Here is a 26,981-nt window from a genome sequence, read left to right as displayed (position 1 = left end):
ATGGTGCAGCCAAGAAGTTCAACTAATAGCAACCAGGAAGCAGAGCAGACAGAAAGGGATCAGGGCATGCCCTTCAAAGACATGTCATCCAGTGACTTAATTCCTCAAACCAGTCTTTCTTTCCCAAACTTTCATCACCTAATCTAGAGTTGCAATTCGACTGTAGGCTGCTGCAGAATCTCTGTGGGGTTTGAATCTGAAACTGCAGCTCTGTAGCTCGGACTTGAGGACCTCGAAACCACCTGATTCAGCAGCGCCACCTGTATCTCCATGAACATTGCAGCACCACACAGGAGGCCTTTAAGGAGCCTGACTCTAAGCAGAGGCACTGGCAAACCCAAGCCAGGCTGCAGCTAATCAGCTGAATTTACAAGACCAAGAAAGACAAACATGGTATGTATTCACTCATAAGTAGATATTAGCACCAGGCAGTGGCCAAGAAGCAACTATTTCAAAGTTGGAAGAAAAATATGATTCTAGTCTCTCTGGATCTGTGGATTGTAGAATAGTTATCCTTTATTTCACAGCTAATATCCACTATGAATGAGTACTTACCACGTTTGTCTTTCTCCATCTGGGTTACCTCACTCAGGATGATTCAAGGAAGGTTCACGAGGGTGACTCCCGGAACTTTCTGGGTAGGAGAAATAGAGTTTTCATGAGTGGACTGAGGGTGGGTGGGGATGGGAATATGAGCAATCAGGTTTGCAGTGGGAAGGGGCAGAGGGGGAGAGTACTGAAAGAGACTACTGGAAAGGGGGGAGGCATTTTGGGGTTAGATGAAAACCTGGAGCAAGGGAATCTCCCAGGAATCCACAAGGATGACGCAGCTAAGACCCTTAGCAATAGTACATAAGTAGCCAGAACTGGCTATCTCCTGTGAACACATTGGTGCCCAGCCCAGTCATCAGAGAGGCTTCATCCAGCAACTGCTGGAAACAGATGCAGAACCACACAGCCAAACATTATGTGGAGTTTCAGGAATCCTGCAGAAAAGGAGGAGAAAGGATTGTAGGAGACAGAGGGGTCAAGGACACCACAACAAATCCCACAGAATCAACTATACTAGGCTCATAGGGGCTCACAGAGACTGAACCAACATCCAGGAAGCTTGTAATGGATTGACCTAGGCACCCCACATATATGTTACAGTTTGTGTAGATTGGTCCTCTTGTGGGACTCCTAACAGTGCGAGCAGGGGCTGCCTCTGACTCCTTTACTGACTTTTTGGGACTCTACTTCTCATACTTGGTTGCCTTGGGCAGCCTTAATACAAGGGGAGGTGCCTAGTCTTACTGCAACTTGATATGCCATGCTTTGTTGTTATTCATGGGACACCTGCCCTTTTCTAAACACAGAGAAGTGGATTAGAGGGTGGGAACAGAAGGGGATGGCGGGGGAGGGACTGTGAAGAGGGGAGGGAGGGGAAACTGAGGCCAGGATTTATTTATTTATTTATTTATAAAAAATAAAAAATAAACCAAAAAAATAAAAAAGAAAAACAAGATTCTAGAAAAATATAAAATATATAAGGGTAAAATAAACCAAAGAACAAAGATGCAGATATAATGGTTTTGATATAACAGTGGCAAGGAAAAAAAAATAAAGGAGCTGAGGCTATGGCTTAATATGCATCGCTTGCAAGTATGAGTTTCTGAGTTCTACTGAAAAAACACACATATGTGGTTAGTGACACAGTTCAGAGGCTAAAGGTGTTTACAAACAAAGCCTGGTGGCCAGAGTGTGAGTCCCATGACTCACAAGCTATGTGAGTATACTACCATTCATTAACCTGCATCTCTAACTTGTATCTATTGTGTTCTATAAACATATATGCTATAAATATTTCATTTTGAAACTTAAGGGAATTGGATACAAAATTCACTGTCCATAAATATACCTAAAATACATTATTAAACATTTACAGAAAGTTTAATATTAATATTGTATAATCATGAAAACCTAAGTGTAGAAGATTTTCATTACCCACTAACAATCTCCATCCACATAATCAGACACTCTCTATTTGCCCCTAGACTCCAATCCACAAGAACTACATTTCTAAAATATGGTTTTTCTATATGTATGAAATAACAGTGTGACATTTGTGCTTGGCTTATTTTATTTATCACATCATTTCCAAAGGTTACCAATACAGTAACATTTACTCATTACTTCATTAGTGAATAGCACATTTTCATTATATTTTATGATTTTTGTGTGTGTCTGTGTACCACATGCATACCTGATGCCCAAGGAGGCCAGAAAATGACATTGGATTCTGTGGACCTGGAGATACAAATAGTTTTTGGTCACCACAGGAATTGAACCACTAAGCCATCTTTGCAGCCTGAATAACACATTTTATCAGTTTACAGGTATTAGTATGTTTCCCCTTTGGCACTATTATAAATAGTGAAGTCATGGCTCTCTCTCTACAGGCTTTTGTATAGACATACATTCCAGCCCTTCTGGTTATACACCTCAAAGTATAATTAATGGGACAAATGGTAACTTTATATCTAATAGTATGAGAAAACACCAAATTCGTTTCCAAATTCCAAGCAGTATTTTACACTACCATCTGCAAGGTTACAAACATTTCAATTTATCTACACCATCCTATCACATAGCATTGATAGTCTTTTGATCAAATTTATATACCTGATAAGTCTTATTCCTTTGGATACTGTAAATAGGTGTATTTCTAGAATTATTTTTTAGCTAGTTCCTTTTAAGTGGCTATAATCCCAACTTATTTTAAATATTAATTATTATTCTGTATTTTATATAATTATTTTGTGTCTTAACAGTGTTTTACTGCATTCCTTAGTGTACTCTATATATAATATAATGCCATTCAAGCTGGGGCAAGGCTCATTCACAAAGAACATACCACACAAGCCTGAGGGCCTGAGTTTGATCCCCTAGAACCTATGTAAAAGAAGACCAGAAGTAGCAGTACAAGCTTGTGATCCCAGCACTGGGATGGCAGAGACAGATTCCTGGGGCCTGTAACCAGCTAGCCTAGTCTAATCAATAAGGCTCAATCCACTGAGAGCTCTTGTCTCAAAATACAAGATGATGGCCCTTGAGGAACAACATCCACAGTTTCCCCTGCATGTATGAGCAAATAAGTGTACACACACAAACATAGGCATATTTAGTGAACAAAAAGAAAGTTTAAAAAAGATCATACCTTTGACAGTAGAAAAGATTTAACTCTTTATTTCCAACAATTTGTATACCTTTCATTTCCTTTGTATATTTGTTCTTTTATTACCATATTAAACTGTATTACTACAAATTCATTTTTAGTATTTATTTATTTTAATTTATGTAAATATGTGTGCACAGTAGTGTGTATGTGTGCACCACTAGCATTTACGAGCCTGGAGAGGTCAAAAGAGATTATGGATCGCCAGGAACTGGAGTTATAGAAATTCGTAAGCTGCTGTGTAGGTGTTGGGAAACAAACTGGAGTCCAATGAAAGAACAGTAAATATTCTGAAGCACTAAGCCACCTATCCAGCCTCCAGCTAAAATTTCCTTAGCAAAACTTTGAGCCATCTCTGGATTTTGCTATTTGTAAACTTATATTTGTCTTTATTTTCACTCCTTGTGGGGGAAAGGAAGATAAAATCTGCTATGTGTTCACATCACTCTCTCATTTGGATGTTAAAATAAGCCAGAAATGGCTATTTCATAGTTTTAAAAACATGTAAAAAGAAGATATTATGTTAACAAAGCATAAGATAGCCAGTGAGATAGTAATGCTAAAACAAAATAACTGTAATTTGAAAGAGCCATACTTACTGAAGAAGAAACAATCTAAGTTTATCCAAATTTTAAAATTACTGAAACAAAAATAAGACCTAATTGACACCAACTTAATTAATATTAACTCATTTTTGGCACTGAAGCCTACCACACAATTTTATCAAAATTTGCCATTGACATCATCTACAACACAGAATTGTATATTTTCTTCACTAAGTGCTTAAGGTTTCACTTAATCATAAAATAATAAAGTGTCTTAAATCAGAGGTAGTATCTTTAATCAACATGTATGAAAGTTCTTGAACAACAGTACAAGAATTCATTATTTTCAAATGTCAAATGCCTTATCTTTATATCTCAGAAAACTTGTAAATTATGATTCTTTTGAGATGGTCATGCCTAATCAGAAACCTTAAAATAACTTAACAAGAAACAATTTATACTGCATTACAGGCAGTTGTGAGCCACCCAATATGAATGCTGGGAGTCCTCTGCAAGAGCATCATATGGCCTTAACTGCTGAGTTACCTTTCCAACCCCAAAATACTTCCTTCTTTATTTTAATTACCACCCTACCATCATTTCTCCCAGAAAATGCATCTTGATGTGATCTTCTTTCTGTTTATAACTCATACATTGATTACCTTGTCATATTCCAATGGAAAATGTGGATGTTTTTAAATAATATTAATTTCTAATAAAGGTTTTGGGTATTTATTTTGTGAATAGACTTGTCACTATTATTTTAAGTACACAAGAAAAATATGTACATAGCAAAATTTCAAGACAATTATTAAAAATGAAAAAAGAAAAAGATCAGCTTACTGACATTTGCTTCCTTACAAAACAGATAAGGTTACTCTTCCTACTTTTTAGTTTGTAATCCTGAATCTATATTGTTAAAATGAGCCACAATTGAGCATGTATTTTGTTTATTTCAAAAGACATAGAAAAAGAGAAGTTCTGCTTTATCCATTCAATTTTTTGAAGTTCTCCAAAAGTAAATGTAAGAATAGCATAGTGATTCAACATGAAATGACAACTTAATTAGATTCCCCTTTAATTTCTTGAAAAGCAGTGAAGTAGACATCAGTTGCTTTATAAAATGATTTGTTTGATAGTAATTAGAGTCATTCATTTTACTCAAACCACTATGATTATGAAACTAGAAATTCATTGTTTTAAGAGACCAGTGCTGATATTTATGTAAAGCACAGTCTAGTCTGAAAGGTATGATCAGAAAGAACAAGAACTGGAGCAAAAAGGGGAATAAACCAAAATGGCATTGATGGATACAAGAGAAAATAATCCATGAATGTTATCCAGGCAAGCGTTAATGCTACCTTTCTAGCCCGAGTTTTGGTCACATTTGTATTAATTCCCTAGAATTTAGGAACCTGGAAGATATGTCAAATACTAATTCTTCCTAGAAATCAGTGAGCCACAGAATAAGCTTCTCAAAACTGCGATGGCAAATTAAAACTGTCGTTTGAATTTCACAAGGCCAGAATACAAAATTTCTCTAAGAAAGATTATTGATTAATTATGTGTAGTTTTTTAAAATTTATTTTTATGAGTGTTTATCCTGCATGTATGCCCATGAACCAGGTATTTCCTGGTGCCTGAAGAGAATTAAGAAGGGTGTCAGATCCCCTAGGATTGAAGATGCTGACAGTTGTTAGGTACCTTGTGTGTATGCTGGTAACCAAACCCAGGCTCTCTGGAAGAGCACAGAGTGCTCTTAAACACTGAGCCATTTCTCAAGCTCCAAATATATGCAGTATTTACTGATTAAATTTTCACTGATAATTTTATACATTTATATAACATATTCCTGCTATATTCATTCTTTGGACAAGGTATATATCTGGAGTTACAAAGAATTGTTAGCTTCTATGTGAGTGCCTGGAATCAAACCTAGGTCCTCTGGAAGAGCAGTAAGTGCTCTTAAACCCTGAGTCATCTTTGCATGGGCTAACTGACTATGGAATAGTGGACTGGAACCCCTTGCATGAATTAACAATCAAGACAATCTTCCCCAGACATGCCCACAGGTAAATCTGATCTATATGTTTCCTCAATTTAGGCTTCCTTTACAGATAATTCTAAGTTGTGTCCCAATTAATAACAAAATCACCACTTGAAAAATTATAGAATAATGTAATTTGGGAAAGTGGGAGAATGAATTGGCTTAGAAAATATGAAAGTGCAAAGATATTACTTTTAGGAAACCTGTGACTATAGGAAAACAAATGTTCCACACTACTTCACAATAGATATAGTCTCTACCATCCCCACCAACACAGACAGTAGCTAATACCAGCCCACAGGCAACATTTTCCACAAGCTTTGTGACTAAGAATAGCTGGCATCAATTTCATAAGCAAGCGTTTCCAAGAACAGCAGAAATGTTCAGACAGTTGAACACAAATCACCGATGCAACAAGTATATGCAAAAAGGATAATGACTAATTGTTAAAGCTGTGACATTTGTTTCTCATTGTGCTGGTATGAGTGAGAAATATTCCCCATAGAATCAGGTATGTGAACACTTGGCTCTCATTTGGCAGTGCTGTTTGGGGAGATTTACATGATTCAGTCTTGCTGGAAGAAATGTCACTGGGAGCAGGCTTTGAGATTATATAGCTCAATCCATTTCCAATTCACTCTGTCTGCTTCCTGCTTGAAACTATGATGTGATCTTTCAGCTTCCTGCTCCTGCCTCCATGCCTACCACTTCTTGTCAAGTTTTCTAACTAAGATGGATTATTAGCCTTCTAGAACCAGTAGTTCAAAATACAGTCTTTCTTCCACTAGTTTTCATGGTCATAGTGTTTGATAGTCAAAATATTTGATTTTCAAAGTAAAAGAAAAAGAATTAACAAATCTATGTTGATTATTGATAACCAAAACACAATACTTGCTAAAGACTGATTTCTTTTCAATTATTAAATTACTTTAGTATTGATCACAGATTATTTGGAATCAATATTTAGGGCTGAAATTTATGTCACTGAAAAATTATGAGTCTTAGACAATCCAGAACAGTTGTTTACTTTATAAATTTTAAAAATTTTTTATTCTATTTACTATTATTATTTGAGATAAGTTTTAACTGTGTTGTGTTGACTGACCTGGAACTCTCTGTATAGACCAGGTTAACCTCAAACTCATGGAGATCCTCCATCATCTGCTTTCTGAGTGCTGAGATTAAAGATGTGTGTTAACACTCTTGGTCTATTTATTGTTATTATAATTATCCATTATTATTATTATCGTGTATGTGTTTGTATGCTGTGTGTGTGTGTGTGTTTGTGTGTGTGTGTGTGTGTGTTTGAGTGTGTATGTGTGTCAGAGAGAGGGGAAAGGGAAGGAGGGATCATGAAAGAGAAAAACAGAGATCGATAGAAAATGACATTACTTGTTCACATTGTTATATGAATAATTAAATGAATTGATGTGTGCAAAGAAAGCATTGTCATGTCTATATCAAGTGTTACCAAACTGCCAATTAATTTGTGAGCAGAAGTTTATTGACATGTGTGGACCAACAGATAATACTGGTTTCAGAACTATGGATACTGTTTTCAATAATACAGCATGCAAGTGATCATTTACAGAGAAAACTATGACATTTTAGCTTTAGTTGAAATCTAGTATTTCAGATGTCTGATAATGTTAAATTGAAGTAATTTAGGAGAAGAGAAGGCTTTGATTCAATATTTGATAAGTTTATCTTGGATAGTACAAATGGCACTGCTCATGTGTGCCTAGTGAGTGGAAGTTATGAATTTTAAATAGTCAAATTTAGTCATAATCATAGTAACTCATCTGTGTATTAAATATTAATACTAATTTTCAAAAATAATGAGTATTTTGGTAGAAGTTAGAAGCAGCATTTGGATATATTAATACACCTTTCAAGCAAAAGAATAGATTTAAACAGAAATGTCCTTATTACTTTTGAGAAGAATAGTAAATATAAATTTTACCATTTTATCAATATCTTTGAAATTAAATTATAATTAACATCTTATTGCTGAAAGACCTATTTTACATCATTCACAATGCTAGCCTGATGTTTATATGGATTTGACTTGCTCATAGAATGTGACATGAAAGAGAAAATAAAAAGGAAATAATTCTGCTAATTAAGTGGGTTCACAGAGGGAAAGAAAAAATAGCATCAGAGAAAAAAGGCAAATTTATATTAAAAAGTAAACTCATTTTTGAAATTTTTGGATGAAAAACACAGTGAAACTACACAGAAACTCAATAAAGCTATCTCCAAATTAGTGATATGGGGCTTTCTAAAAATGGTTAATTATTCTGATCCTGTCCTAATTGTTCTAGGACATAGCAGAAATACTAAATATTTTCTTGTATCTTCCACATTGAAGGGGAAAAATTTAAAAAGAATGATACACTTGTGAATAAAAAGGGAAAACATGCATGTTATGTTTGAAAAGTAAATAGAAGCGTAGTTTACAATGGTGAGTCAATAAATAAGAATTAGAGTAAGAAAACGTATGTGAGAATATGGAAAGAGAAGACAGAGAAGGAGCCAGTGTTGGGAATGTATGAGTTAGCAGTTATTTGGACTGATATGTTGTCATGAATACTAAGTATACTTTACTACACATCGCAGGGCAGCTTCATTATGATTTTACAGTAGTTTCCACTTTGCTTAGTTTTAGTAGCATAACAAAAATGATCACTTAATTCTTCTCCCTGATACACACAAATAATTGAAGGCTCATTTTTCTCCAAGATTTTTTGAGATTATATATATATATATATATATATATATATATATATATATATATATATATATAATCTCCAACCAGGTAATTATGTGTTTAAAACTGTGCATAGGTTTAAGAAAGAAAATAAAATGAGTATAGACAGTCATAGAAAAAGCAAAATTAAACCACCTAGAGATGGGATATATAAAGGGAGTCTGGATCCTGTATGATGTTGTATTAATTTTGAATTTTTAAAAGCCGATGAGTGAATTATATCTGCTGAGAGATGAGGGATTTTAAGAGAGACTGATAAACTGAACTAACTTAGATACTTTAGAAATGTGTCAACTTTGAAACAGAAGTCAGAAAATGTATTATTGCATTGGGAAAGATGTTATAGAGTAAACAAAAGGCTTTGGATTCATTCAAGGTTGATAGAGATCAGATTTGATCAGGGAAGACCCCTTGAAAATCCTGTCTATGGAGATAAATAAATCCAGAAAAACTACAAGACAGTATTTCACCTGCTCAAGCATAAAACAAAAAAAATCATCTTTGGCTGGCTTGTGTACAATGCACAGTCCATACTTGTGTTAATGCAAATATGTATGTTACCTTTGAAATTTTGTGAGCTTTCAAAGCAAGGGGACCAGACACCAATGAAAATGGGTGGCTCAGGTGATTCAGCCTCTTAGAGTGCCTCTGTTGTAGTTTCCTCACAGTTCTGCATCCAAAACAGCTTAAAGGATGCTGGGTAAGGTAATCCAGCCTCATAGACTGTCCTATCCAGGACTGCAGATAAGCCTTGTGCTTTTCCACTGCACAGAGAATGTACAACAAATGTTATAACTAGTTTTCCCAGGACTTAATCATTATCTCAATTTTGTCAAGTTCCCTAAATATGTAATAATTCACAGACAACAGGAAGTAGGCTAGAGAACATGATGCCCACATTCCCAACAGGTGAATTGGGTGTTTTTGGTCATTCAGTGAGTCATGGATGTTTGTCACCATTTAGGGGGAATATAAGAATATAGGATAAAAAGACAAATATTAACTTGAAATATTTCATTGGTGTAGATTTTAATATATTGATACAAATTCAAAGTTATTTTTGTTATGCTGAATGTATGTTTCTACTCTTGTTTATGATATTATTTTTATGCAGCTCATTTTAAAAATGTAATATATAATTAAGAAATGCAGGTTAGTGTAGTGAGTATCCATTCCAGCTTTGACCTAGAAGTTCCAAGCCCCACTGAGACTTCAGTAATGGTCACGCCTACAAGGCGGGGCTGAGAGAGGTCGCTGAAGACCAGAGATCCAGATGCAGGGGTTCTCTTGGTTCCTGGACCCTGGGAGCTGGAGCTAGACTGAGCAGAGTTCTCCAAAGAACACCGCAGGACTGTACTACAACTTTCCCAGACCCTGTAAACTATCCCTTCACTTGTAAGTTACCCCACAAAATAAACCTCCCATTTATTTATTTATTTATTTATTTATTTATTTATTTATTTATTTATTTATTTATTTATTTATTTTGGTTTTTCGAGACAGGGTTTCTCTGTGTAGCTTTGCGCCTTTCCTGGAACTCACTTGGTAGCCCAGGCTGGCCTCGAACTCACAGAGATCCGCCTGCCTCTGCCTCCCGAGTGCTGGGATTAAAAGCGTGCGCCACCACCGCCCGGCCAAACCTCCCTTTTAACTATGTGGAGTGGCCTTAATAATTTCACCAATAGGTTAGTAGTTAGTCATCTGTAATAATCAAACTTGCAGTCATTTTAGGTATGTTTTCAACATTAAATATGTAAATATAAATAGATGGATGGTCTTCAAACACTTCAAAGATCTATAGAATATGGCATTTAAGATGTTTAATAACCAGAGGCTTTTCATGACAGTGTGACACATTTGTCCCTGACAGCACAAATTTGCTTCAAAAAAGATGATGGGCATCAAAGAAACTCCATATGGTATTTGGTTTCATTGTGGTAAAGTTATCCACTGGGCAAAGAAACTGTTCTTGCATTGACTGCTGACAGTATGCTGTAAAGACTGGACATGCTGGACACAAAGGAAAAGATTGACAAGCTTTGCCAAGATAAGACAAGACAGTCCTTCAAAATTCCTGCCTCATGTAAATGCCAGATATCATGCAGGACACACAGGAAAGTGACTGCTGAAATTTGACAAGACTAGACAGGACAGTCTCTCAAAATTCCTTCTTCATAGTAAGTCTGCCAGATATTCTTGGCCTGTAGGCTGAAGATGGATGCCCCAAGATTGCAGAGAAACCTTGGGTCACTGTCCAGACATCGAAACATCTCTGTTGTTTTTGGAAGTGGCTTGAACTGTGCTTCCTGTTTTCTCAGGTAATATTATATCCTTCTGGGGTCTTTGATAAAGTTGAATACTAGTTATAGTTTTCTTTAGTTATGATAGAAGGTAAATTAGATACCAAACTTTGGACTCATCAAGATGGACTACATAAGGGAGGATTTTCTCTGAATTTGCCAAGTTCAAATGGACTGAATACTATAAACATAATTCTTACTTAATAATTGTTCTTATTGTTTATAGTTTTAATATGTTAAAGTTAAAACTTTTCCTTTCTATTTAGACTAAAAGGGAAAAATGTGGGATATTTAACTAGCAAAGATGTGTTATATTCATTTATGCTGCAGAACATTACTTTAACTGCATAAAGGTGTGTTATATTTGTTTATGCTGCATTTGTTTAATAATGTAAGGATTTGTTTTTAATTACATAAATATGTGTTGCATTTGTTTCACCTTGCCCGCCTCAAGTACCTAATTTGTCTAATAAAGAGTTGAATGGCCAATATCTAGGCAGAGAAAGGATAAGTGGAGCTGGCAGACAGAATAAGTAGGAGAAATCTAGGCTCAAGAGAGAAGAAGGAGAAGAGAACTAGGATAAAGAGAGGGACATGCACAGTACCAGAAGCCAGACAGCTGTCAGCCAACCAGAAATAGAAACAGCAGGAAATGTAAGACATACAGAAAGAAAGGATAAAAATTTTGGAAGCAAAAGGTAGATAAAGAGAAACAAGTTAATTGATGTTAAAGGAGCTACCCAGAAATGAGCCTAAGCTAGGCTGAACATTCCTAAATAATAAGTCTCCATGTCATGATTGGTTGCTGGTTGGTGGCTTAAAAGAAAAAAGTTTAGTACAAAACCCTTTATTCATACATTTTTACATGCAGGCACTATACCTTGCCTGGACAGCACAATAGAACCAACCCCATTGGTGGAGGCGTGGGTGAGCCAGCTCTGAAACTGTGAGCATGGGAAGTTGTCATGTGGCAGCATGGGCAAGGGAGAGGCACCCCCCTAATCAATGCCTGAGGAAGGTAGAAAAGCTGGCCTTGAGGTAATAAGAGCAGGAGGGCTGTCCATGCCCCTGACCAGCTGCAGCACTCAGGAGAGTAGCCCCTTTGTCTCTCCTGGGCAATACAGTAGAGCTGGTCCTGAAGATTTAGGGGTGGGAGAAACAACCCTGAGGATGTGAAAGCTGGAGAACTGAAGCCACCCCTTGCTTATCACTCACTAAACAGAGAGAACTAGCCAGCACAATGCTGGAGGGTTCACCCTGGTGGTGAAGTCAGGGGACAGCTAGCAGGTTGACCAAACCTGCAACTGCCAATAACCAGGGTTATGTGTTGGTCCACCCCAACAACCCCCTGTCTGTGATCTACTGGATCATGGCAGGGCAGGATTTGGTCCTTAGGACTGTGGACTGCAGGGTCTCCATGACACAGGGGAGCAAAGGGATGTCCATGAAGAGTCACAGTGAGGGCCCAGCATCCAAGTTTCTTTCTTTTTTTGTGGTGTTTTCCTTTTTTTTTTCATTTTTCTTTATTAAGAAATTTTCTACTCACTCCACATGCTATCCACAGACCCACCCTCCTCCCACCCCCCAGCCCACTTTCCCAAACCACCCCCCACCCCCCCATCCCCCAAATTGAGGTCTCCCATGGGGAGTCAGCAAAGCTCAGTATACTGAGCCTAGGCAGGTCCAAGTCGCTTCCCACTACACCAAGGTTGTGCAAGGTGTCACACCACAGGCACCAGATTCCAGAAGCCTACCCATTGACCAGGGACAGACCCTGATCCCCCTGCCTGGGTGCCCCCCAAACAGTTTGAGCCAAACAAACGTCTTCCATATCCAGAGGGCCTAGTCCAGTCCCATGGGGGCTCCACAGCCACCAGTCCACAGTTCATCCTCCCATTATGATCTTGACTCCCCTCCCCTGCAGTATCTCTCCTCTCTCTCATCAATTGGATTCCCTGAGCTCAGCCTGGTGCCTGGCTGTGGATCTCCGCATCTGCCTTCGTCAGTCACTGGACAAAGGCTCTAACCTAGATGTCCCTCAGCTGAAGAATGGATAAAGAAAATATGGTACATATACACAATGGAGTACTACTCAGCAGTAAAAAACAATGATATCATGAAATTTGCAGGCAAATAGATGGATCTAGAAAATATCATCTTGAGTGAGATAACCAGACTCAGAAGGACAAACATAGTATGTACTCACTCATAAGTGGATACTAAATGGGAGAGAAGGGATGGCCAGACTGCAACCCACAACTCCAGAGAGGCTAGCTAACAGGAAAAGACCTTAGGAGGGACACATGGATGATCCTGTGAAGGAGAAGTGGATGAGATCTACATGAGTGGACTGTGGGGGGGGGAGGATGCAGAGGGCGAGGAGTGGGCGATGAGAACATAGGGAAATGGGAGGGTCAAGCTGGAACAGGGACAGAGTGGGAGGGCAGGGAGGAAGATACTATGATAGATGAGGACATCATGGGGATAGGAGGAGCAGGGTGCTGGGGAGGTTCTCAGGAATCCACAAGGTTGACCCCACTTTGGTCTGCTGGCAGTGGTCCAGAGGGTGCCTGGACCGGTCTACTCTGGTGACCAGCCTACCAAATAACCTAGCTGTTATCAAGTTTCTTTTAAATCATAATTTTCTTTAGAAAATTTGGTTTTCTATTTCACAAGTTCCCTTGGAATTTTAAGTTTAGATTTTTCTGTTTTGTTTTGTTAATTTTCTTTCCCAAGGCTATGTAGAACTGTAAACCCATATATAATCTTTGTAGACAATACAAGTCTTTGTTTCATGAACCTTCTCTTTCTTTTTAAAAAATATTTTTATTTTATAATTAATTTAATTTTACATATAAGCCACGATTTCCCCATCCTCCCTCCTCCCACCATCCAGCCTTCTTCCCCAATCCACCCCCATTCCCATCTCCTCCAAAGCAAGGTCTCCCCTGGGGAGTCAGCCCAGCCTGGTAGATTCAGTTGAGGCAGGTCCAGTCCCCTCCTCCCTACATCAAGGCTGAGCACAGTGTCTCAGCATAGACCCTTGTGCCTGAGCTGACCTACTCTGGTGATTGGATGGCTGAACACCCTATCTGTCATGATCTCTCATCCAGTGACTGATGGAAACAAATGCAGAGACCCATGTCCAAGCCCCAGGTGGAGCTCTGGAAGTCCAATCAGTGAGAGAGAGGAGGGATTATATGAGTAAAAGATACTGAGACCATGATTGGAAAAAGCACCAGAACAAATAGCCAAACTAGTGGAAACACATGAACTGTGAACCAATAGCTGAAGAGCCCCCATGGAAATGGATCAGGGCCTCTAGATAGGTGAGACAGTTGATTAGCTTGAACTGTTTAGGAGGTCCCCAGGTAGTGGGAATGGGACCTCCTAAACTGGGACTTGGTGCATGAGCTGGCTTTTTAGAATCTTCTCTTTCTTAAGATTTATTTTCATTTTTAATTATGTGTATGCATATATGACTATTGGTGGTATTTTCATTTGTTGTGGATACCTTCAAAGGCTAGAAGGCATCAGATTATTCGGAGCTTGAGTTCTCAGTGGTTATGGACTCCCTAATATGAGTCCTGGGAACAAGACTCAGATCCTCTGCAAGTGCAGTATAGGGTATTAACCACAGAGAAATCTCTCCAGCGCCCTTGAATCTTCTCTTAGAAGACTTTTCTGTTGTGTTTAAAACCTTAATTAAATTTGTTCTTTGATAATTTCATGTATGTATGTAAATACATTCCTGTTGCTCTGACCCTGATCATCTCCTATTTCCCTCCATCCCCTGCCAACCACCCTTTTCCTTACAAATCCATTTCACAAATTTATGTACTTTGTTTTGTCTTGTCTTGTGACTCACTGGGTAACCAGTGTTTTCTGTGTGACTATAAGTTTCAAACTGTCTATTGGAGACTTGTGGCTTCACTGATAGGTTATTCTATTGTTTTAAATAATCTTAAATATAGATTATTTTGACCCATTTCATGGCAATGCATATGCCTTAACATGGATTTCCTAGACTGCACTCTGTGTAATCCTTTTGTTTATTAACAAATTATATTTATACTGACAGTGAAAGAAATATATTGTTATTTTGGGAAACCGAAATATTTTATCAATAGATAATAAGCAGATACAATATAAAAATAGTGGCCAATTACTATCTATCTTAGCTTCATTCTTCTAAGAATATTATTATAAATTTCCACAAAAATAGTAATATCACTGATTTATAACATAGATTCTGCACATATTTTAAGACACAAGTATTATATTGTTACCAGCCACATAATGATAATGATGGTCATAATACAATAAAGGCCAGGTCCAATTGAATATAAATGATAAGTAAATGTCAGTAATCTGCTGCGTAGTGGTGGTGCACGCCTTTAACCATAGCATTTGCAAGGTAGATGCAGGCAGATCTCTCTGAGTTTGAGGCCAGCTTGATCTACAGGACAAGTTCCAGGACAGCTAGAACTGCTACACTGAGAGACCCTGTCTCAAACAAAAGTCAGTAGTCTGCATCATAATAATAGGAGATGAATAATACTATCTTTGATTTAAAATAAAAAAACTAAACTTTTAAAGAATAAGTAATTTGCTTCTCCCTTCACAGATAATATGTGGTAATGCACTGATTAAAAAACTGGAATGATAGCTTACAAAATATCAATTTTTACAACTCATTATTAGTGCCTTCTGATAATAATTAAATGGATGAAAAATTTATTTTACTGGTTTTCTTCTATCAACTATTTGTAGTATTTTCAAATTTTCAGTGTTGTGCATATGAGTAACAGTGATTATGCCTTTAAGACAAATTCCTACTAATGTAATAACTAAACTAAGACTCTGAGGCAAACTACACTAAATAAATTAGCTTTTTTTCAAAACACTTATATTTCAGTTTTACTATAAAGATTTATTTTCATATATTATTTTAATATTTAAATGTTATATATATACTATCTGTATTTAGACAGTCAACATTCATAACTTCCTCATCTCAATTACTAAAGAAACATATATATGTATGTGTACATATATATTATGCATTATATATTCACAAATAACTTCCTTGTATTTACACTGTATTCTTTATTCATTTAAATTTTGTTGAGTGTAGCCATTTTCAATTTCTAATTCGTACACCTTTCCTCCTTAAAATTGTGAATTTATATTTTTTACTAATTTAAAAAATCAACTCCTTTATTTAATTATAATTGAATGACATAAATGTTGAAGGTCATTCACTTTACCCAAAGCCTAAACAAAAGAACAGGCAGATGACCTCCCGGTATAAAAAAAAAGACAGTCCCTTGCAGCTGATTGTAAGTATGTAATTAAAATTCAGGTCAAAAGGGTATAGTGAAAATGTTAAGTAAAAAAGTCTCAGGGCTCTCCACTTGTGACCCAGACCTGGAATGTGACCTTCAGATCCATTCACAAAACTGAAATTTGTTAGTCAACTTAACATTCAAATTTCAATTGCTTTTAACATATATTTCTTGTGGATATCTGAGTTGGCTGTTGTGGCTCTACACAGAGTACAACAGCAGGTTCAACAATGATTCAAACATCTATAATTCTGAAAGTCAAGATGAAGTTGTAACACTCTTCTAAAGATGAATGATGGAAGAAAAAAAAAGAGTAAATGGCAATATAAGATCCTTATTACAGCAAATACTGACAATTGGCATTTCCACACTGGTTTGGTCAAAGAGGATGGAATGGAAAATCTTTTTTGCTTCATTTCTGAGAGGTAATTTTATATCACATGAAAGAAATTTAACCTGAAAGGAGGAAAATGTTAAAAGCTACCCAATATGCCACACTCAGATTGTACTCTCTTCTTATACATGTACTGAGGATAGTGTGAAGCACTTGATTTTTCTATAAGAATTCTTCTCTCAGTTCAGCTAGAAGGGTTTCTACTCTCTTTAGAGAAACTCTGTTTTCCCAGAACATTTCTTGACTCATGTGCAAATTTTTGGTGAAGCAGCAGAAAGGATAAATGACCACCTAACACTACAGTCAACATGTTCATCATCTTCTACTTGGCAAAACAGTATGCCATCTCACTATTTCTGGGATTTAAGTAGGCTGGGAATCTTATCTGTGTGATGCAGTCATAAACAAACAAGTGGATCACAGTGGAACAATAGTGTAACACAGTGGCACAATCCTATGGATCTTTAGAAAAGGGGAAGAGATACATTTTGAGCCTTTGGAAGTGACCAGAAAGACTACTTAAAATGTATATCTGGATATGCATGTAGGTATTTCTAAATATAGCCCATCTTCTGAGTAGTGAGAAATCTAGCTGGTTTTCCAGAGAAATTGTTTTAATTAGTATTATAAAAATCCTTAGATGAAAGAAACATATGAGATAACAAAATGTGAATAAAAGAGAAAACTAACAAAAGTCATAGAGGGGAAATAACATCAAGTTGGTTCAAATTGAGAAATATGATTTGGTAGTTATTGTTTTATGTATTCACTTTAGAATGAGTGGTTTTCTGTTCTAAATGTTCTGATTTTTTCTTTAATCAACCCTATTATTTATGTAGTGTTAAAATTTTCTCTTTTATTTGTCGTTTACCAACTTAAGCCTAACATAATATTACTTCCTATCAAAATCATATGAGATTCAAACAAATACAGCTTGAGAAGCAGTAAGAAATGTATTTTCAAATGATACTCTGGGGTAGACATCTTTTTCTCAATCACAAAATATGTGTTTCTAGAAGCATATGGGAAAAAACAATGTTTAATTCAGTAATAAAATCAATGTCATGACCAGGTATGATTTTCTATAAACTGATTCTACAATAGCAATTACCGACATGATCTTTAACTTTTATCTTTAATGTACCTGATACAACCATACATAATTAATGGCTTATTGGAGTAAACAATCTCATTTTTTTGAAAAACAAATAATTTCATTTAATTCCCACTATAATCCAGTTTATAATTAATGAAACTGAACTTTAGTTAAATTAAGGAGCCTGCCTAAGACACGGTGGACTTTAAACCCACAAAATAATTATCAAAGCCAGTGAACTTGACAATGAAATGTGCTTCTTAAAGCCATGCTCAAGACATTTCTTTTTTTCCATAGGTAAACAAAATAGTGTTCTTTTTTGTATTTTATAATTTAATTTAATTTTACATATCAGAAGCAGTGCAGAGATCCATGGCCAGGCCCCAGGTGAAACTCCAGGAGTCCAATTGGCGAGAAAGAGGAGGGTTTATATGAGCAAGAATTGTTGAAACCAAGGTTGGATAAAGCACAGGGGCAAATAGCCAAACGAATTGAAACACATGAACTATGAACCAAAGGCTGAGGGGCCTCCAACTGGATCAGACCCTCTGAATAGGTGAGACAGTTGATTGGCTTGATCTGTTTGGGAGGCAACTAGGTAGTGGGACCAGGTCCTGTACTCAGTACATGAGTTGGCTGTTTGAAACCTGGGGCTTATGCAGGGACGCTTGGCTTGGCCTGGGAGGAGGGGACTGGACCTTCCTGGACTGAATCTACCAGGTGGAACTCAATCCTCAGGGGAGTCTTTTCCTTGGAGGAGATGGGAATGGGGGGGTGGGCTGGTAGAAGGTGGCGGGGAGGGGGGTAGGAGGAGGGAGAACAAGGAATCTGTGGCTAAACAATCTCATTTAAGAGAACTAAATTCAGTGTGTACCTATTTTTGAAATACTGGTATATTATATAAAATGACAATTTTATTTCTTCATATTATTTAAAGAGATCTAAGGGCTTTGAATTGTGTTAACTACAAACTAACAGAAAATAAGAGACAGACATATTGTTCCTTAGAAATTAATTATAATAGGATGATCAAAAGACAAATAAAAAATGTTGCTGAGAGAGCTGTGATGGAAAAAATAGAGATTTATTACATCTAGAATCTATGAGCTGGGGTAACAAATGGGGTGAAGAACCAATGAGCTAGAACTCACCCACATTAACTGTATTGTAACTATCATAAAAATACAATTTGATTAAAAGAACAGAATCCAAGCTGGAAACAAGGCTCAGCAGTTGAGAGACTTTAAAAGAGAGTTTTTTTCTAATAGTTAACGGCACACATAACAATTATTCTCTGACTCACTTTGCTCTCTGCCAGAAGTGCTTCCTCTTTTTTTCCCCTGAGTATGTCAGTATATTTTATTCTTAATTCAGGGCCTTGCACAGTATGCCTGGAATGAGCTTCTAGCTATCTTTATGGCTTATTTTTTTTTCATTTTCTAGAAATTTCAAGTCTAATATCTTCTCCATGACATTTTTTCTCTAGAAACCTAATTGTGATGGTTAATCTTGATTGTTAAGTTTATTGAATCAACTAGGACTCAACTGGCCCAATTTTTGAAGGTACTTAATGGAAGGACTAAAGAGGGTGGACCCTCCATCACAGAGAGCAGCACTTTCTGCACTCAGCTCATATATAAGGAGGCCTTAGAGCTTTGGTCTGCTCACCTTTTTCCTTGCTGTTGAATACATCTGTTCTATTGGTGCTGTTACTACTGTTGTCCTTCACTGACATAGAACCCAGCTACTTTAATGTTCTAATGACTGAAGAACAGTGACTACACAGGGATCCTACAGGCCTTCAGCACCAGATTGGTACTGTTGAGGCATCTAGCCTGGTGAACTGAGCAGCTAGCTACTGGGTTCTCAGACTTTCCCTCAGTATAGTCTAAGCCAATTGAATAAATCCCCATTTAAAAACATATTCATTCTATCAGTTATGTCTTTCATGGGCATCTTTACTATTAAATTCATTTATTTTTTCTGCCCCTTACACTTCCAGCACTCTCCAATTCAACATATTTTTTCTATCTATCCATTTTTATATATCTGTTCTACTTAAATTAAATGCTACAGTATAGCTGTGAATTTAGTTGATTATTTCACATGTCATTATTTTGTATACAGTTGTATGAAATAGTGTGTTCTTACGTGAAGTTGTAGCATAGACTATATTGAAATAATATTAGGACTTTCTGTGTATTGTTTATTTTTACTATAGTTATATCATTCACTAGCCATACATTATATTTTCTAAACTCGGTAATATGTTTAAGAAGTTATATTGAGTTAAATCTACCATATTTGATATAGGTATACAAGATTCCAGATTAACAAAAAACTTACTTCCAATGCAAGTTATGACAGAGATTAAGTAAATATTTTGAAAGAATTATCCTATAATCTTTCATTTGAATTATGAATGAATGTTGTCATTTTACATATAAACCAAATTTTGATTTTCCTTGTTTTAAAACTTATATCTTGTTTAAAGAAGTTATTCCGTATTCAAGATCCTAATAGTTGTCCTTTTAACATTTTAATTTTCTTTAAAAATGTAATTCTTTCATAAATCTGCTTTTATGAATTATAGAATACATAAAACTACATCAATATACTTTATTTTCTGCAAGGTAATATCAGATTAGCTCATCTTTTAAGTGAACATATATTTTTCTACTGATAACTTAATTTTTAATCAAACACCAAACCTCCATAAACACATGAATTAAGATTATTGCCTCTCAATTCTATGCTGTTCATCTACTTTCCTTTCTCATGTTAAACTGATGCATTGATTTCTCTGGACATGTTATTCAACTCAATTACCATAGTTCCTGAGATATAATGAAAAGATGGAATATACTAAACAGATGCTTTTCAGAAGTTTGTAATTAATGTTGTTTAATGCTCAATGAGTGTAAAGAAAGGTCAATTGGTGCCTCATAACTAATCAAGTGTTTATATACTTTTCAAGAGACTAGCCATTACAGATGCAGGATGTGTTCCTCTGAGCTGTTCAGTCCCTTCAGTGTGTACTTAGAATGACAAGCTGAAAGCATCTGTAACTTCATTAGCTTCCCACCTATTTTCAATCATTATCAAGTAGCAAAGCCAAGAGAAAATCAATTGGTTCCCTTTTCCTATCCAACAGGGAAAGGCAGTTGGGGAAACAATCACCAGTATCCATTTGAGATCAGCATTTTATGGCAACACACGACTTCTAAACTGACTTGTCTTTGAATTACCTGAAAAACTTAGGCAACTTTAGATTTGAGAGAATCTAAATTTATTTAATCAATCTAAGCTTTGTTTAATTTTTATGGCAGCACAGATATCAGTGTGCATAAAAAGAATTATTTAAATATTATATAAAATATCATTATATCAGAAATTATTGTATCTTTATAATATGTGTTATAGTTAATGTGTATACATACAAGCTATTTCCTAATAATAGACAATGGCATTACATTAATTAATTTTCTATTTTCTCAATTATTCTACTCCCTTCTTTGAAAATCAAAAATTTGTTCCACTGCAGATTGATCAATATTTTCAAAAATATAATTATGTTTATTTGTATAACTTTGAATTTGTAATACTTAACAAATCTTTCTTTTTCTATAAGTATGCTCTATTAAAACTATAACATGTACAATGCATTAATTGTATCTTATGTTTCCACAAAACTGTAAATATTTATCTTATACTTTTGAATATAACATTTTTTCAAATGAGAAATAGGCATTTATTCAGTTACTAAAACAATTTTTTTTATAAAGAATCAAGATTTGGGTGAGAATTTAATAGATTGATTCCTTTTATTCTATAGTGTCATCATTTGAATATGAAATGTCCCTCTAGTTTCATATGTTGGAACATGTGAGCCAGAGCTACCCACATTGTTTTGGAAAGTTGGAGAACCTGTGGGTCAGAAGACATGTTATTCAGATGTAAATCACTGCTGGAAGAACTTTGAAGTGATATCAAATTTCTGGTGCCAGGCTGAGTGGATTCCTCCTAACAATTAAAGTTTTTCTTCCTCCTGTTTCCTAAAGCAGCTATCTTAACTTTATCTGAGTCCTCAACAGAAAGGCTAGAACTAAAGAATTACAATAAACATTTCATTTGTTTAGTAGTAATTCAAACATTAAAATGTTATGTGGGAAAGAAAGGCTTCATTGTCGGTTTGATATCTTTCCTAATCCATAATTTTTAGCATTCCATGTTTTCTCTAATGTGATTATTTGGCAGGTGTGGTGGGGGCATGGGAGGGAGAATCTGGAACTTTACATTCGATGCAAGTGTTCTAGTATTGAGCTATATCCCTAGCCCTTCCACACAATGCCTCAATGTTTTGGCTTGTATGTTATAGTAAAGGAATAAGACTATTAAAATCATTGTTTTTATCATTACCTTGAGTGGCCTTATTATCTTCAAATGAGTATGAGATGCAACAAAGAAATATAACTTCAAATTAGGTAATATTTAATTCTTAAGTATAAGTAAAATGAATGTTCAAGAAGTAGGTACATGTTTTATGGGGCAATTTGAAAGGAAAACCGTGTATTTCATTATTAGAAGTCTATTTCAGCTCTACAAACTGTGAGAAGGTTAAAAATGTAGTGCAGGGCCCCACAGCCATTAGGATGAATGTTAAAAGAAAATGAAAATGAATGGAATATTAGGCAAACAAAACCATCTTTCTTATCACAGGGTAATAACAGCATCTACAACAATAACAAGAACAACAATAATAGATTGAAAATATCTTTCTTTTATATCATCTATCAGCCCCAGTAAAAAATGTAAATATAGTGTTAAAAATGGGCAGTGGTGGCACATGCCTTAAATCTCAGCACTGGAGAGGCAGAGGCAGGCATATCTCTGTGAGTTCAAGGCCAGCCTGGTCTGAAGAGTGAGTTCTAGAATAGTTACAGCTACAGAGAGAAACCCTATCTCAAAAAACAAACAAGCAAACAAACAAAACAAAGTACACACACACACACACACACACACACACACACACGCATGCACAATAGCCAGGGAAGAACTTTCTGGTAGACACTATTACTCATTCTGCTATATCTATATTATGTACTCTATGTAGGCCCCTCAAGTATGAATCCTTTATTCCCTCAATCAGGTATATAAACAATGGAAGCCTGTTGTTAAATAGAATACAAGGGCACCTATTGACAGGTAGCTCCCGGTGTACACTGAAGAATCATTTCTCAGAACAAATAAATACCAAAGCTTTCAAAATGATTTTTCTAAACTGGATGTGACCTTTTCTCTTCCAACAGAAGAATATTTTTCCATACAGAAAATATTCTCATCAGTAGGATATGTTATTAGGTTATAAAAGCAGTTGGCTTGAAAAGACAGAAAATAAAATCTATCTAATTGTTGCAATCATTTATCTTGTATCTTGAGAGGTTCATTATATTAACTAGTCCAATGTATTTATCTCGGTCTTTGTAACTTTCCATGGGTCATAATCAGATTAATTGGCTTTCTTGGCTGAGATTCAGCAGTCAAGTCATTTCATAGCTTTTCCAACTTTTATTGAACTTACAAGTAGGGGTGTAAAGAGTTCTGAGCAAAACTCAACTCTTAATGCAAAGATGACAATTTGATTGGCTTGAGATAACAGGAACAAATAATAACTGTCATGTAGATGAAAGACTCTTCAGGACCTATTTGACTTTAATGCATGTTTAAAGGAAAAGTGAAAGGATCTATAGATGAGAACTTCCTAAATCAATGAAGCATACACCCAATTTTGTAAAAGAAATAGGAAGGAACCCAAATAACTCAATGGACAAGAGAAATACTATAATGTGTAGATAAAAATTTATTTGCTATTCATTTACCTTCTGTTCCAAAGAGCAGTCTGTAGTGATGTATAACAGAAGAAAATGCAAAGCCCCCCCCCCAACTCCCCTCAGCTGAATAGGCTGCGTTCTTTTGGAACTCACTGAAGAACAGGGTTCTGGTGACTCTAGCTGCATTTGCTCCTCAGTCCTTTCACTTACCCACCACCATACTCAGCAGATCCACCCCCTCCTGTGCCAGGAACGTGCTAAGACTAGCACCATGGCTACCCATACCCAGCACTGACCCAGGAGCAGAAGAAGGAGCTGGCTGACCTCGCTCATAGAATTGTGGCTCCAGGCAAGCGCATCCTGGCTGCAGATGAGTCTACCAGAAGCATTGCCAAGTGGCTGCAGTCCACGGGCACTGAGAACACCGAAGAGAACAGACACTTCTACTGTCAGCTGCTGCTGACTGCCGCTGACCTTGTGAATTTCTGCATTTTGGGGTGGTGATCCTCTTCCACAAAACACTGTCCCTTCACCCAAGTTATCAAGTCCAAGGGCAGTGTTGTGGGCATTAAGGTAGATAAAGGCGTGGTGCCCCTGGCAGGAACCAATAGCGAGACCACCGCCCAAGGGCTGTATGGGCTGTCTAAAAACTGTGCCCAGTATATGAAGGATGGAGCTGACTTTGCTAAGTGGTGTTGTGTGCTAAAGATTGGGGAACATACTCCCTCAGCCCTTGCTATCATGAAAAATGCCAATTTTCTGGCCTGTTATGCCAGCATTTGCCAGCAGAATGGCATTGTACCCATTATGGAGCCTGAAATCTTCCCTGACAGGGACCATGACTTAAAGCACTGTCAGTATGTAACTGAGAAGGTACTGGCTGCTGTCTACAAGGCTCTGAGTGACCATCATGTCTGTCTGGAAGACACATTGCTGAAGCCCAACATGGTTACCCCAGGCCATGCCTATACCCTGAAATTTTCCAATGAGGAGATTGCCATGGCAACTGTCACAGCACTTCGTTGCACAGTGTTCTCTGCTGTCAATTTACTGTCTAGAGGACAGAGTGAGAAAGAGGTGTCCATCAACCTCAATGCTATCATCAAGTGCCTGCTGCTGAAACCATGGGCCTTGCATTTCTCTTATGGCGGAGCCTTGCAGGCTTCTGCTCTGAAGGTCTGGGGTGGGAAGAATGAAAACCTGAAGGCTGCCCAGGAGGAGTACATCAAGTGAGCCCTGGCCAACAGCCTCGCTTGTCAAGGAAAGTATACCCCAAGTGGTCACTGTGGAGCCGGAGCCAGTGAATCTCTCTTCATCTCTAACCCTGCCTACTAAGCAAAGGTGATCTAAGGCTGCCCCATTGACATCAGGGCCTACCCTCTTGATATTGAAGAGGGGGCCTTCAGGATCTTTCCCATCACTCTTATACTACCCTTGTGACTGTGTGTGGTGTTGTCTATGGGGAAAAAGAAAGAAAATGTAAAACCTTGTAGTTGGAATTTTCCTGTATCCTGCCCTGTCCATAGCTGCTCAGACCCAAATAAACACAGAGAGGCTTATATTAATTACAAGCAGCCATTAGCTAGGGCTTATTATTGACTAGCTATTATACTTCAATTAACCCATAATTCTTATCTATGTATAGCCACATGGCTTGGTGCCTTTTCTCAGTTCTGCCTTGTCATCTTGCTTCCTCTGTGTTTGACTGACATCTCCTGACTCATCCCTCCTCTTCCCAGAATTCTCCTTGTCTGCTTGCCCGGCCTATATATCCTACCTGTCTCCTGGCCAATCAGCATTTTATTTATCAACCAATCAGAGCAACACATATTCACAGCATACAGAATGACATTCCACAGCACTTCTTTTCTGTCTAATCAAAAAGGAAGGTTTTAATTTTAACATAGTAAAATCACATATAATAGACCAGTTATCAAGCAAGAATTACAGTTACAATATCTAGTCTATTTGTGTTTTGTAAAAATTAAAGAAAAATTTTATCATCTATCCTATATTTATAAGTCTAAAGTTTCATACCTAATTTATCTTTTATCATAACCAAGGAAAATTATAACTATCTAGTCTTCAACTATATCAAAGACCTCAGAAGGATAAAATATTACCTAAGTAAACAGGAAATGTATTTTAAGCAACTTCCCAAAATCTGAAAATGACAGAGACAGCTGCCTGCCTGGACAGTCACCAAAATTTCCTCTAACATTGGGCATCCATCTTCAGCCTATAGGCCTAGAGTTTTTTATTCACTTTTCCCTGTGTCCTATAGAATGCTTGGCTGTCTCCTCTGTGAAGCAGTAACCTGAAGAATCATTTTGTATTGCACAGTTCAGTGGTCATCTTCCTATGGGTCCTGCATATCCAGTTTATACAGCATATTGTCATCAGTCAACACAGGGCACTTTTTTGCCCAGTGGCTAACTTTTGCCACAAAGAAGGCAAACTCCATAATGAGTTTTTTCAATGCCCATTATCTTCTCTGAAGTAGATTGGTGCTGCCAGGAGCAGACCTGTCTCACTGTCCAGAAAGTCTAAATTTTAAAAACATTTTAAATGCCATATTCTGTAGGTCTTTGAAGTGTTTGAAGATTACTTACCTAATTGAATTATATCTATGTATACCTAGAAAACTTAACATGACTATAAGTTTGACTATCATAGAAGACTAATTATTAATCTGTATTTCTTATATATCTATGACAATTTAAATGAGTTACATAAACATAATACCTTAAATGAGAGTAGAAATATATTATAACAAAATCAACTCTAAATTTGTATCAATAAACTAATATCCATAGCAATGTAAAACATTTTTAAACAAATTTCTGCTCTTTAAAAGTCGGTTCATTACTCTACCCTTTCATCCTGTCATATCTATACTATCACCTTTTCTTCTCTATAAAGAGACTGTTTCCCCTTTTATTCTTTAGAAAGAGAGTCAACCTGCTTTAAATAAAAATAATCATTCATAAACAATATCTGGGGAATTGGGGAATAGCTCCTCATACAACTTCCTGCTAGACGATGGCACTGGTGATCTAGTGGGCATCCTGAGAAAATTAAAGATTATGGTAAGTCCTGACTGTAGTAGTCTATAATGCTATATTCTCTGTGCCAGTTGCCTTGAAGCTGTTTTTGGATGTTGGATCATCTGGGCCTCTCAGGGGGTCTTCCTTGATCAAACCATATTAGCCTATAAGCAATCCACATGTTCTCATCTTCTGTGGAAAAAAAAAAGCAGGACCTTAGACATAAACTTTGAAGTCCAGATACAATATATATATATATATATATATATATATATATATATATATATATATATATATGCTTTAATCAACAGTTTTTACAATCAAATGTCTTTCTCCACTTAAAAATCCCAAAGACAACACAATCCAGACTCTCCGTGTGATCTCCA

At 36.5% G+C, this 26,981-nt stretch overlaps 1 pseudogene; it reads left to right on the top strand.

The window, feature by feature from the left end:
* Positions 1-24,883, top strand: part of LOC107402840 (fructose-bisphosphate aldolase A pseudogene) — a 37,574-nt pseudogene extending 12,691 nt beyond the window's left edge.
* The last annotated feature ends 2,098 nt before the right edge of the window (positions 24,884-26,981 follow it).

Source organism: Peromyscus maniculatus, chromosome X, assembly GCF_049852395.1.
Source record: "Peromyscus maniculatus bairdii isolate BWxNUB_F1_BW_parent chromosome X, HU_Pman_BW_mat_3.1, whole genome shotgun sequence".
NCBI lineage: Eukaryota > Metazoa > Chordata > Mammalia > Rodentia > Cricetidae > Peromyscus > Peromyscus maniculatus.
This window is presented reverse-complemented; position numbering and strand designations above follow the sequence as displayed.